We start from the raw sequence: 13,461 nt of genomic DNA on the forward strand, positions 1-13,461 counted from the left end.
AATAGATTAAAGCATATGTTGCTGATTTTCAAGAAAAAAAATACCAATAGACCTCAATGGGGAAAGAAAATAATTTCAGCCAATGATGGAGAAAGAAGGTAAGCCTCAGTCCAGTACACAGAATTATCTGCTTGATCACAGACCTGCACACACACACACACACACACACACACACACACACTCACACTCCCCTTTTCACATAACATTTTAGGGGAAAAGCATAAAAGAATAAATTCATGCTCTCAAATATGCAAAAATATTTCCGGACAGAAAAAATGAAGAAAAAAGGAAATTAGCTAGGAACTGGTAGTTAATTTCTGTAATCCTAGCTACCAGGGGGACTGAGACTGGGAGTATCACGGTTTGAATCAAGCCTGATGCATAAGTTTCTATTTCAATCAATGCCTAGACACAGCGGTGTTCACATGACATCTCAGCCATGGAAGGCTGCGATCTCAGGATCTTGTGGTTCCATGCCTGCCAGGACAAAAAAGTCTGTGAGATTATATCTTAACAGAAAGAATTTAAGCATGGTGTGGGTACCTATCATCTTAGCTCTGGGAAGTGAGAAATATAAGGATTGTAGCCCAGACATGTGCCTACACAGAAACTAGAAACCTATCTCAAGAATAACCAGTGGAGACAAAAAAAAGTGGAATTGTGGCTATGCCACAGAACTCTTAGTGAGTCCAGGGTTTGGATTCCCAAGGGGAAAATAAAAAAAGAAAAAGAAAAGAAAAAGAAAGAAGAGAGAAAGAAATGAAGAGAGAAAAAGAAGAGGTAAAAAGATATGTGGAAGGAAGAACAGAGGGAAGAGGGAAGGAAGAAAGAAAGAAAAGAATATTGGGGCTTATCAAAATTAAGGATTTCTGGTCACCAACAATGTCCCTGAAAAAATAAGGTCAAATCACAGGTTGGGAAAAAAATATTGAAGATGAAGTTTGTAACATGTTTTAAATGAACTCTGAAAGGAATGTGTAATGAGCTCCAATGAATGGATAATATAAGGAAAACAACCAAAATTTTCAAATGGCTTTAAGACATTTTTTTTCAGAAAAGAAAATAGAATTGCCCAATGAGCATATATAAAACGTTTGCCTTCACCAGTCAAAAGGAAAATAAAAATGGCCACTTAATGCTGTTTTATAGCCACCAAAATAACTCAAATTTAGAAGATTGATAATATTGGGAAAATAAGAAGCACCCTCTTGAAGTCTTCATGCAGGACAGAATATAAAATGGTGTGCTCAGTTTATAAAGCATTTCTTTGGAGAATTTCTTACAAATTAAACACATATCTTTATATCAACCTAACAATTCCACTTCAATATATTGTCCCAAGGTAAGTGAGAATGTGTTCATGAAAACAATTATACAGAAAATGTTCACAGAAGCTTTATTTGCACAACTATGTAACTGGAACAAATAGATTGATAGAATATAGAATATTCAAACAAGGGAAAATTACTTCCCAATAAAAAGTAACTATTACTGATATATGTAATAATATGGATAAATTTAAAAATCATTATCTTGAGGAAAGAATAGATACTGCATTTTTATGAAGCTCAGTAAAGGCAAACTAGCCTAGAGTGGTGAAATTAGAAGTGATACTTCCAGTAGAGCTAAGAAGGCAGGAAGGGAACCAAGAAGATATGGCAGAAATATTGGGTGCAATGATGATGTCCCTAGTTGCTTGGGTTAATTCAGTTACCAAAACTTGACAAAATACATACTAAAAATATGTGCATTCTGCTGAGTGTCAGTGTGTCATGCCTGTAATCCTAGCTACTCTGGAGGCTGAGATCTGAATATTGTGGTTCTAAGCCAGCCTGGGTAAGAAAGTCTATGAGACTATTATCTCCAATTAACCACCAGAAAAGCCAGAAGTGGAGCTGTGATTTAAATGGGAGAGTGCCAGTCTTGAGTGAAAAAGCCAAGCAAGAGCTCTAGGCCCCAAGTTTAAACACCAGTACAAAAAAGCAATGTACAGTCAAGTTTTTATCCTAAGTTTTTAACTAAATATAATTTGTCAGTGGAAAATCCACATGAATCAAGGAGAAATCCTAAAAGGAAATTATGAGACTCCCCTACAGAATGGGGGCCCTTGGTAATAACCAAGACAACTATGAGTTTAGGCTAAACTGAGCTAGGCTGGGCCTCAAGTTTTAAGGAGGGAGAGAAAATGCCTGGCTATACATGTAGATTCTGCTATTGCTAATGACCTAGGCAGTAGAAAAATCTTTTCCATATTTTAAAGGTAAATTTCCTCATCTAGTATATTATCATGACTAGCCATCAATGGACTTTGTAACTAAAAATACACTTGATCTCTAAATGTAATGTGTAGAATTTCATTGATAAAAATCTGCTTGACTTAAAGAGCTATGGAGCTTCCAAAGGCAGTCAGGTAGGCCTGACTGCTTAGGCTGAGACCCTAAAACACCTGCATGGAATCATCACCTGATCCTGAGGAAAACTATTCAAAGCTTGGGATTCACAAGACGTTGTAAAACATAAATCCACAATTTGTATGCAATATATCCTACAGATCAAGATCTCAGTCTTGTGTTGAATATATCTGCAGTATTTTCCTGATTTCATGGCATCAAATTAAAACTTTCAGAGAGACAAAAAGAAAATGAATAGGCCCTCTAGTAGAAAGCATGATTAATTGACTTTGTTGGGGTTGAATTAGAGGAAGAGAAGGCAGAGAAAGTAAGTAGCCAATCTAGATTTACAAGAAAATATATCTGTCATGTCTCTCAGAAGTGTTAGGCAAAGAAAATCAACATTTTATAAGGCTGTATGGATCCCCAAAGTCCACTTGAATGGATTGTATTAAGAAGCAAAAAAAAAAAGCCTTACCTCCTTCTGAGAATATGCCTCTCACAAAGGATCTACTTCATCCCTCTCCTGAAGAGAAAACACAAGAAGAGCCTGGTGCAGAGCCCCAATTCCTACTACATGGATGTGAAATTCCCACGTTGCTATAAAATAACCACGGCCTCTAGCCACACAGAAACAGCAGTTTAGTGTGTTGGTTGCTCTACTGTTCTCTGCCAGTCTACAGGAGGAAAAGCAAGGCTTACATAAGGATGTTCCTTCAGATGGAAGCAACACTAAAAGCACTGTGAACCAAGATGAATGGGAAACCGTCCCAATAAACACATTTTGGATATATCATGTTCATATCTTGTTTAACTGCTAGGAACTTCCTGCCTCGAGTATTCAGGGGCAGCCAGAAGAGAAAAATGCTAGTCTTTTGAGGCAATTTGTGAAATAAAATAAAGGTAATTTCCAAGTCAAAGTCCTCGGTGCAGATAGAAGGACTTCTTACCTAGAAAGATGGAAGCTGTTGATGCCAACACCACAAAGATGGTAAAGTGGAGGACCTGGTAAGAACCAATGATCCAAGAACACTTGGATTTTCACATTGATATATGCATTGCACATAACAGAAAATAGTTATTTTATAATACAAAGCAGATGCTGCATTTGAGGACATGGTCATAAGAGTAAACTGGGTGTCAGTGGCTCATGCTGTAATTCTCAGGGGTCTGAGGTTCTTGGTTAGAAGCCAGCCTGGCCAGTAAAGTCCATGCAACTTTCTTCCAATTAACCAGCAATGTAAAGCTGTGGCTCAAGTGGTAGAACACCAGCCTTGAGTGGAAAATGCTGAGGCAGCACTATACCTTGAGTTCAAGCCCTCCGCCCCCCCCAAAAAAAAACCCCACCAACCTAGGTATACATCTATTAAGTGAAATTTTGAGATCTAATGATCAGAACATGAGAATGGTATATCTGGATTCTATTGGTGATAAATGCATTCTTCTGACAGTATTTGTAGCTTATTTATATTGCTGAGTTAAAATGTCCCATTAGAGCTATCTGGAGGAAAAAAAGAAACAAAAATACAATGACAGAAAATAAACTATAAATAAAAAAAGCTAAATGCTGTTATCTAGAATTGAAAGAACACACTTCAAATTAAACCTGAAATATAGCCTCTGAATTATGTAAATGGGTATACTATTAAACAGGCAATTAAGAACTAAAGAATAAAAACTAAAGGCAGAGACACATTTATTTTCGAAAGGTTGAGTGAGTAATAAGTGAATTTTCCCCTGTTGTTTTCTTTTTCATACAAAGCAAACAGGGATAGAATGGATACCACATAGAGTGGAATACATATTTTTTAAAACAACATTGACATGTCTTTATTGTTCAGTCTGTTCCTAGGAAGATTACAGCACATTTTTCATTTGGTGGACAGTTAGTTTGGTTGTACATGTTAATAGAAAGCCTCTACCTGAACTGATTTAACATTTAGAACTGTGAGTGTGAAAGTAATCCTCACGATAAACAATGCTCCCTCCACAGTAAACACTGCATTATCCCCAAGTCAAATGATAGAGTCAACTCAATAAATAAAAGCCCTAGAAGTAATTCATTCCCTTTACAATTAAAAACTAATTATTGGTTGAAAATAAACAGTGTAGTAACTTCATTCATTATACACAGGAAACAAAGCCCTGAATAGCTCATGTATCTGAGAGCTCATTTTCTTCTGGATAATTAACAAATTTACAAATACACAAATGCATATATGTATATATATGTGTATGTATATACATATGTTTAAATGATTTTATATCTTATGTATGCACATAATATACACATTACATATTGTGTAGATATATACATATAGTGATATATATAATTTATACATTATATTCATTTTACCTCATTTGTTGATCATTTCAAAAGGACTGTTGTGCTTTGATATATAAAAATTAATATTAAGAAATACACCTGGGGGCTGGGAAGGTAGCTCAGTGGTAGAGTTCTTGCCTTGCATTCATGAGGCCCTGGGCTTGATTTCTCAGCATCACATAAGCAGAAAAAGCCAGAAGTGGCATTGTGGCTCAAGTGGTAGAGCACTAGCCTTGAGCTGAAGAACTGAGGGACAGTGCCCAGGCCCAGATTTCAGGCCCCACGACCAACCAAAAACAAAAAATATATATAACTGTTGGCCTGATGCTAGTGGCTCACATCTCTAATCCTAGCCACCTAAGAGGCTGACATCTGAGTACTATAGTTCAAAATAAGCCTGGGCAGGAAAATCCATGAGACTCCACTGAACTATGTAAAAGCTGAAAGTGCCAGCCTTGAGCATAAACGCTAAGGGACAGCACTGAGGCCTTCAGTCTAGCCCTAGTCCTAGCACACACACACACACATACACACACACACGTGTGTGTGTGTATGTGTGTGTGTGTATGAGAGAGAGAGAGAGAGGGACAGACAGACAGACAGAAAGAGATTGAGACAGAGACAGAGAAAGAGAAAGAGACAGAGATTCACAGAGAGGAAAAAAAGCAATTGTCTAAAATGAACACCATAGGAAGTTTTCATTTGCTTAATAAAGGCACTGAAGTTATCTGAGACAAATAAATAAAGGCAAATAAGTTATCTATCATTGAAGCCCTTGCTGCTAATATATTCTTTAATCTCTTTTTTAAATGGAAATATATGAGACTATGATTAACTAGAAAAGGCTCTATTAATAACATTTATCAATGCATTAGTTTATAACAAGTACTATAATACAAGTTACATAATCGTTTTGTGTTATTGATTTTTCTCAGCATTTGCACAGTAACAACTTTTTCTCTTTGTTTCCCATTACTAATTATATACTAAATAAGACAATATACTTAAAAATATTACAAACCACTTGTAATGAAAACAGAAAAACAAAGTCACAAAATCTGCTAATAAAACCAGGCACCTGTGGCTCACACCTGTAATCCTAGCTACTCAGGAGGCTGAGATCTGAGGATCAGAGTTCAAAGCCAGCCTGGGCTTATCTCCAATTAACCACCAGAAAACCAGAGGTGGCTCTGTGGCTCAAGTGGTAGAGGGCTTGCCTTGAGCTGAAGAGCTCAGGGATAATGCCCAGGCCCAGAGTTCAAGTCCTAGGACCAACAAAAAAAAAAAGACGAAAAGAATGTGCTAATGACTAATCAATAATATCAATAATATAAATGTATTAATAGCAGTTAGTTTTGAAACCAATACCACTTTGTGCATAATTGTTAGAAATGGTTGGAAAAATTGAACTATACTTTTGACAAAAGGAAGCGAGGAGAGTAATGAATTATAAGTTTCAGAGTCAGTATGGGCCAGTAATTTGCTGCCCTTACAAGTGACAGTTAATGTGTACTGAGAGAACAATGGCAGATTTGTATAAGCTAGTAAGCAAAATGCAAAATAGTGTGCATGCAACATTTATGTAAATATTTAGGTAAAAGAATACATGTGTGTGATCAATTTAAATCCACAATGATGGAATTGTGATTGCAAGCTTATTTTTCATCTTTAAATATTCCGTAGAAAAAGATCAATGACTTTGACAACAAAAATTTAAGTGAAAAGACAAATTCTATGATAGAAAAAGACATTGTGTCAAACACAATTGTAAATTTAATATTCTTATTATTGAAAGTTACTGTTATTAAGTGATAAGAAAAAAACAAAGATTGTTAATTTTCTTGGTCTCTCTATTTCAGTGGAGAGATAGGGTTCATATGGCCTGATGACTGTATTTAATAAAGGGTCCTGGACTCCTGACAAGGTGTTAAATTTCATAAATCATGGTTGTTATAGAAAGATGTCTACAAACCCTTCTGCTACAGCATGCTCTGTTGGGATGTACAAAGCAATAAATACACTTATAATGCTAAATAAGTGGCAGACACTGCACCAAGCCTTAGATATTTTTTTCTCTAATACAATCCATAAATGTGAAAATAGTCAGTGGTAATATTCAGCAGACAAATACTTGAATTAACTCTCATGTAAATAATAAAGCAATAAAAGCTTATGTTCTGATTTGAATAACTTTATCACTGAGAAAATCACACACACACACACACACACACACACACACACACACACAGACTACACACAGACTACACACACATATCTCTCAGCACAAAGTCAGAACACCAGGCTTCTTAAGTAAGGTGATGATAAGCTATTGGACAACATAATTCTTGTTTGAAGGAATGCAGGCAGCATAAAAGCCTTTGTGTGCAGTCAACATTTCAGAGCTTCCCTATGAAGAGAAAACAAATATCTCTGTAGGTACATTTTTGTAAAGCTTCAACATGTTAGTCCCTTTTTATTGCTGAGACCCCAAGGAGCTAAATAGCTAGAAGGTGACATGTTATTGTAACATTCAAAAGTCAATGCTCTTCAGACACCTAGTAAAAGAGCTACCTAATGATATTTAATTGAGTATTTACTTTAATGAAAAAAATGGTATTCTTTAAAGTATCCAGAAATTCATAGGACAAAGGGGAAAGTTTTAATGAAACAAATATAAGGAGACTACAAAAAAATGAGTTCATGTAACCTAGCTAAAGGTTGGGAAAAGGTTCAATTATTACATATGATTTTACAACCAAATGAGTCATTAACTTTGCAGCTATCAATTTTTTATTAGAAATTTAAATTAAATGTGACCTCCACCTTTTGAGATTAAAATGAGTAAAAATCACCTTGACTTTTTAGGTGAAAGAGAGTATTATCCAAAAAAGATGGGAAATAAATTTGCCTTTATTTCCAACAGAGTAAATGCTTATTTTTGGAAAAGAAGTAAATTAAATGCAAACACTGGAAGAAAAAGTATGAAGTTAAGATGTATAGTCGTCTTACCAACAAGCCTAATAAATAAAGCCACATTAATAGTGTTTATAAGATACCTACCATGTGCTATTACTGTTCTAAAGAAGGTTTTATATATTGACTCTTTTAATCCTCAGAACGGTAACCGTTCAGGCATGCACCCAAATTGTTCAGCCTCCATTTCACAGAAAACAAGCTGGGCCACTCAGAGAGGTTAACTCGATTTACTCCAACCTATGTAGCTGCTAAGTGGCAGTCAGGCTTCAGGCTCAGACATCCTGGTATGAGCTCAGTGATCATGGCCACCACTTGTCCATGACAAGAACCTGGTTTTCTCCCTATGTGTATTATGGGTGTTAGGAAGTAAATGGTCCTGTGGAATTTGGACTCCCATGTTCAAAATTACAGCAACTATGAAAGGGAAAAATTTTAGAGAAACGTATCACCTGAAAATATAAAATCTTTTAATGGTGTGATGACATTGTCTACCAAATCAACTCACCAGCACAAGAAAAATTTCCAAATAAATTGTATTATAAATGAGATATAAATGAGTTCTGTAGTCCTGAAAATGAGTTTAGTTGAAAATGTAATGGTCCCATTATGATTAGATTTCAGATTAAATTGTCTTACTTCCCTCAATTCAATACTTTCAAATAATCACATGATCAATATTGATCAAAATAGGCCTTTTATGTCATTTGCTAGGCACACTCTCACATAGTTTACAGTGACAATCAGTAGGTACCCCACTGTAAAAATAACGTTTGCTTTTAACATGGGAACTAGAGGTGGTCTGGTTTCAGTTCATTTCTCGAGAATTCCATTTTAGCAGAGCCCACACTGTCTTTTTTTTCATTGCAGTTATGTGAATGCAATTCTCAACACTGTTTCAAGAAGATGTTGCATGTGAGTAAATATCAAAGTTTATCAGTGAAATTTGAACAGTTGTTGATTTCTACATTGGAAAATAGCATTTACAAATTTTATGTCACTAGTAATCCATATATCAGGTTGTTCTAAGCTGGGTGCAGGTGGTTTATGGCTAGCTAGTCAGGAGACTGAGAACTGATTATCATGCTTCAAAGCCAACCCAAAAAGAAAAACCCATGAGATTCTATCTCTAATGAACCAGCAAAAAATCAGGCTGGAAGCATGACTCAAATGACAGAACATCAATTGAGCAAGGGAGCTAAATGGGTTTAAGGCTGAATTCAAATACCAGTTAATACTAAAATGAAAACATAATGATCAGTTATTCTATAAAGCCACAGTTAAAGAAATATCTATATAGCAGCACAGTCTGCTCTTTATGTTTTTAATTTTTAATTAATTAATTTATTTGCCAGTCCCGGAGCTTGAAGTCTGGGCGTGGCATTGTCCCTCGGCCTCATTGTGCTCAAGGGTTGCTCTCTACCACTTGAGGCACAGCTCCACTTCCCAGTTTTTCTGAGTAGTTAATTGGAGATAGAAGTCTCATTGGGACTTTTCTACCCAGACTGGCTTCAAATGATGATCCTTAGATCTCAGGCTCCTGAGTATCTCAAATTATGGGCATGAGCCACTGGCACCTGGCTTGTACTTTATATTTTATATTACATATGAACAACCATTCTTTTGAGTATGTATAAGATTTATTTCATCATTTGCAAAGAGGAAGCTGAAAGTTCTTATTTTTATTTTTTATAGTGTTTCAAACAAGAAGTTGTGTTACCCAGCTTTTCATTGTTGTGAGAAAATACTGGAAGGGGAAAAATTAGATAAGGAGACTGATTTATTTTAGTTCCTGGTTTCAGAGGATTTGGTCTGTGGTGATTTGACCCTATGGTTGTACTGTACAGCTTGGTAGAGCAAAGCTGCTCACTTCAAAGAGAGGTGAAAGAAGGTTCAGGGGTCTTCATGCCTCCTTCAAAGACACAGTTATCTGACTTCCAGTAGCACCACAGTCTAGTAATCAAATCTTTAACACATGAGACTCTGCAGTATATTTAACATCCAAACCATAAGACAAGCGATCTTAGAAAGTATCTGCTTGTGGCCAAGTTAGATATGCAGCTTATTGCACTTCCATTTCCTCTTCTGGAAGACAGATGGCAGGTCAGAGGCTCCCTTGCTATCTTTTAAGTGTGACTGGGTTGAAGTGAGCTAATGGTTGTCCCATTTTCAGGCCCGACTCCAAAACTATTTCCCATATGCAATCTTTTTTATTGTAAAAATAGTGTACAGAGGGGTTCCTGTTACATGAATGAGGTAATGAGTACATATCCTATCCAGCATTGTTACCTCCTCCCTTGTTTTTCCCCTACCATCCCTTCCCACCCTACCTCCCCAATTCCTCCCTCTCCCCCCAAGTTGTAAAGTTCATTTTCTACATAGTGTCTTGTACATCTCATTGTTACAATGGGTCAACCTGTATCCTTATTTCAGCATTTTGTTATTTCCCTTCCCCTCCCCAAATTAGAAAAATGTATATACAAGATTCAGGGCACCAACATCAAATACAATGAAAACAGGTTATACTGTGGGGGAAGAACATACAAGAGAAACAAAAAAATCACACAGTACGTGTTAGATACATTAGAAACAATAGCAAGCAAGAAAAAATAAGGGAAACCATGGGACCTATGTTTCTTTGTGCCTGGCTTATTTCACTTAATATAATTTTTTTCTAAATGTTTCCATTTTCTAACAAATGGGGCAAAGTTATTCTTTCTGATAGAGGCATAGAATTCCATAGAGACATAGATTTCCATACAATGGAAATCTAGGGTATTGTCCATGGTCAATTTCTAATGGTAGTTTAATATTGGCCTCCATCCTTACTGAACATGTAGTAAATATTTCTTGTTTAGTGCAACCTAGTTTCAGAATGCTACTAATAGTGCATCTTTTCTTCTCCACTCAGTTGTCATAAGAAAGCTTAAAAGATTACATATGGGTCAAGAAAATGTGGTATACATATATAACAATTATATAAACTTCTATGTGCCACGGGATACCCAGGTTCACTCAAAACAGTGCCCAATTCCAGTCTCACAATAGCACTTTTTCCCAATGGTGAAATAACTTCAGTGCAAATAATCTTCACTCCACCAAGATAAAAACATACAATGACTTTTGTAATAAAATACTAAAAATATGACATTTATCTGTGAACAATACTATTATAACAACCTACATCTCTTCATTTTACAATAAACGCTGCTATCCATCTTCTTAGTAATTTTGTTACACAGTTATGTAAAGCCGCTATACAGCTTATGTCATGAGTATTAAGTAAGGAATAATCATTGGCCAAACTAACAATAATGGAGGCTCACTAGTTCCCGTGGCTCAGAACTACTCACACAGGGCTACAGAAAACAGCCATTTCTATATTTCTAGGAATCTTTTTAACCTACTGAATGACTCAAGTTCCATGTACCTTCTTGCTCAGAAAAATAGTTTTGTCAGGTTGGATCTTCTTAGCACACACCAACTGAGGAGTTGGTAAAAGTGTTTACAGGGACTGGGAATGTGGCTTAGTGGTACAGTGCTTGCCTAGCATGTATGAAGCCCTGGGTTCAATTCCTCAGTACCACATATGGAGAAAAAGCCAGAAGTGGCACTGTGGATCAAATGGTAGAGTACTAGCTTTGAACAAAAGAAGCTCATGGACAGCGCCCAGGCCCTGAGTTCAAGCCCCAGGACTGACAAATAAAGCAAACAAACAAAACACTGTTTACATAGTGGTTATATCTCATGGCAGCATTTTCTTCTCAGTTCAAATTTCAGAGACAGTTTCAAATTATTAAAGCAAAATCATGTGGCTTCATATCAGATCTAGTGTCCTGAAGCTTTATGGCTATAGAAAGTATGGTAGATTGATATACTGAGACTGGTGACTGGAATAAATATTGCCTTATCTAAAATCAATCCAAATTATAGTTTAGTTGACTCTGAATATGCCTGATGTGTACACACACACACACACACACACACACACACACACATCCCATGTACACATCCTTCTCATGAAGGCCTCTGGTTCAGAAACACATGGTGGATTATTGTTTAGACAATGGCTTTTCATTGTCCATTTTCTACCATGTATTTATGTACACCCTCTTACACTTTAGTGCAATTTTCTTACACCATTAGTCAAAATCCTTGCAATCTGTTCCTTTCTATATTTCCAAATTACAATTAACTTGTAAATCCATCATGTATTTTCACACACAAACTCATTCCTTACAACAAGCAAAAGCTAGTGTGATTAGCATCACCTTTAATGAAGTAATGGAGGTTCAGAGTCTATAGCTATGAAGAGGTAAAATTCAGATCTAAACATCAATCTGTGTCATTCTAACACCTACCATCTTGGAATCTCTAGTCCTCCTGACCTACTGATTCTCAGCAGACATTTTACTCTAATAAAGATGGTAATCTTCACTATGTTTCATTGTAATACCACATCTTTATTCAGACCCATCTTTACTTACATAATTTTTGTTTTTCTTGTCTGCTGGAATCTTACACAACCTTCAACAACCAATTCAGGCTTCTCAGTACCTTTTAGGCTTCTTGTTGCATATCTTCATTATTCTTATTCCTTTGATTCTGAAAGTATGGAAGCTAAGAAAAATTTGGTTTAGTAATGCCAAGTGAAAGAGATATCAAGTTCAGTGCATCAAATTGTCATCATCCAGGTTAAGCCTCTTGATGATATGTCTCATTCTGCATCATCATTTTCTGTGTCTATTTCTGTTTCTGTTTCTAATTTGAACTTGCTTCCATTTTTTAAAATCAGATTTTCTGGCAAAACATGTATTTTCTTTTAAAGCAGAGGCATTGAGAGGTTGGAGTTTTGCTGAAGTCCCCACAGTTGACTTAGCCTAGTCCCAGATATTAATACTCTGACTTGAGCTCCTTCACCAAGTTCAGCTCACATGTTGTTAGCTTCTTCAGCTATTTCTTTCCCTCTCTTTTCTGTGTTCAACATTGGAATAGCTATCACTTTTCCACCTCCAACCCCAGCCATGCCTCCAACCCCAGCCATTTCTTGTGTTGTATCCAACACAGATACATTCTCATTAGGTTTCATGATCACTGATAAACATGTGCATGAATCACATTTTCATTCACATTTCCACAACAACTAATGGGAGACTTGATAAAAACGGATTGATTCCCCTCACTGAATCTTTGTGATTTTTGCTAACAAGGACAAAGTCAGTATCACTCTTCCTGCTGGTCCAGTGGAAGAGAGTCTGTGAAAGAGATGGTATCTTATAATCACAAAGACTTGTGTGCTCCTCAGAAGGTCCTAACACTCCTATCCCAGACCCCTGTCCTGTCCTTGGGCTTTGTCAGCCCACCCGGAACTCCAGTGTCACAGGATGGGACCACAGGAAGCACAGCAGCTCTAGGAAGTCAGGTCACACCTAGGTAAAAGTCCACAAACTGGAATGCGTATGAGCTGGATACAACCCGTGTAACCCATTTTCTTTAGTATAGAACCATTAGTAAGGAAAAATAATCATTTGTCAGGATAAAAAATGGCTCATTAAAGAAGTCTGCCATGTAAGACAGGAGAACAAGAACTGATAATGGAAAAAGACATATCCAAAGTTTCAGTTTCTTATTTTATCATTCCATTTTTTTCTTATATGTGGGACAAAGAGAAATGAACCCACAATGATCTATTCATCATATAACAGGAGCTCTTATTTGCTCATGCTCTGGTAGATAGTGGTGGCCTAGTATGTTTAGAAAATATTAGACAGT

At 36.4% G+C, this 13,461-nt stretch overlaps 1 pseudogene; it reads left to right on the forward strand.

The window, feature by feature from the left end:
- The first annotated feature begins 2,882 nt into the window (after window positions 1-2,882).
- LOC105986837 lies at window positions 2,883-3,126 on the forward strand (annotated as a pseudogene).
- Window positions 3,127-13,461: the final 10,335 nt, after the last annotated feature.

Source organism: Dipodomys ordii, unplaced genomic scaffold (assembly GCF_000151885.1).
Source record: "Dipodomys ordii isolate 6190 unplaced genomic scaffold, Dord_2.0 Scaffold37, whole genome shotgun sequence".
NCBI classification, from domain to species: Eukaryota; Metazoa; Chordata; class Mammalia; order Rodentia; family Heteromyidae; genus Dipodomys; species Dipodomys ordii.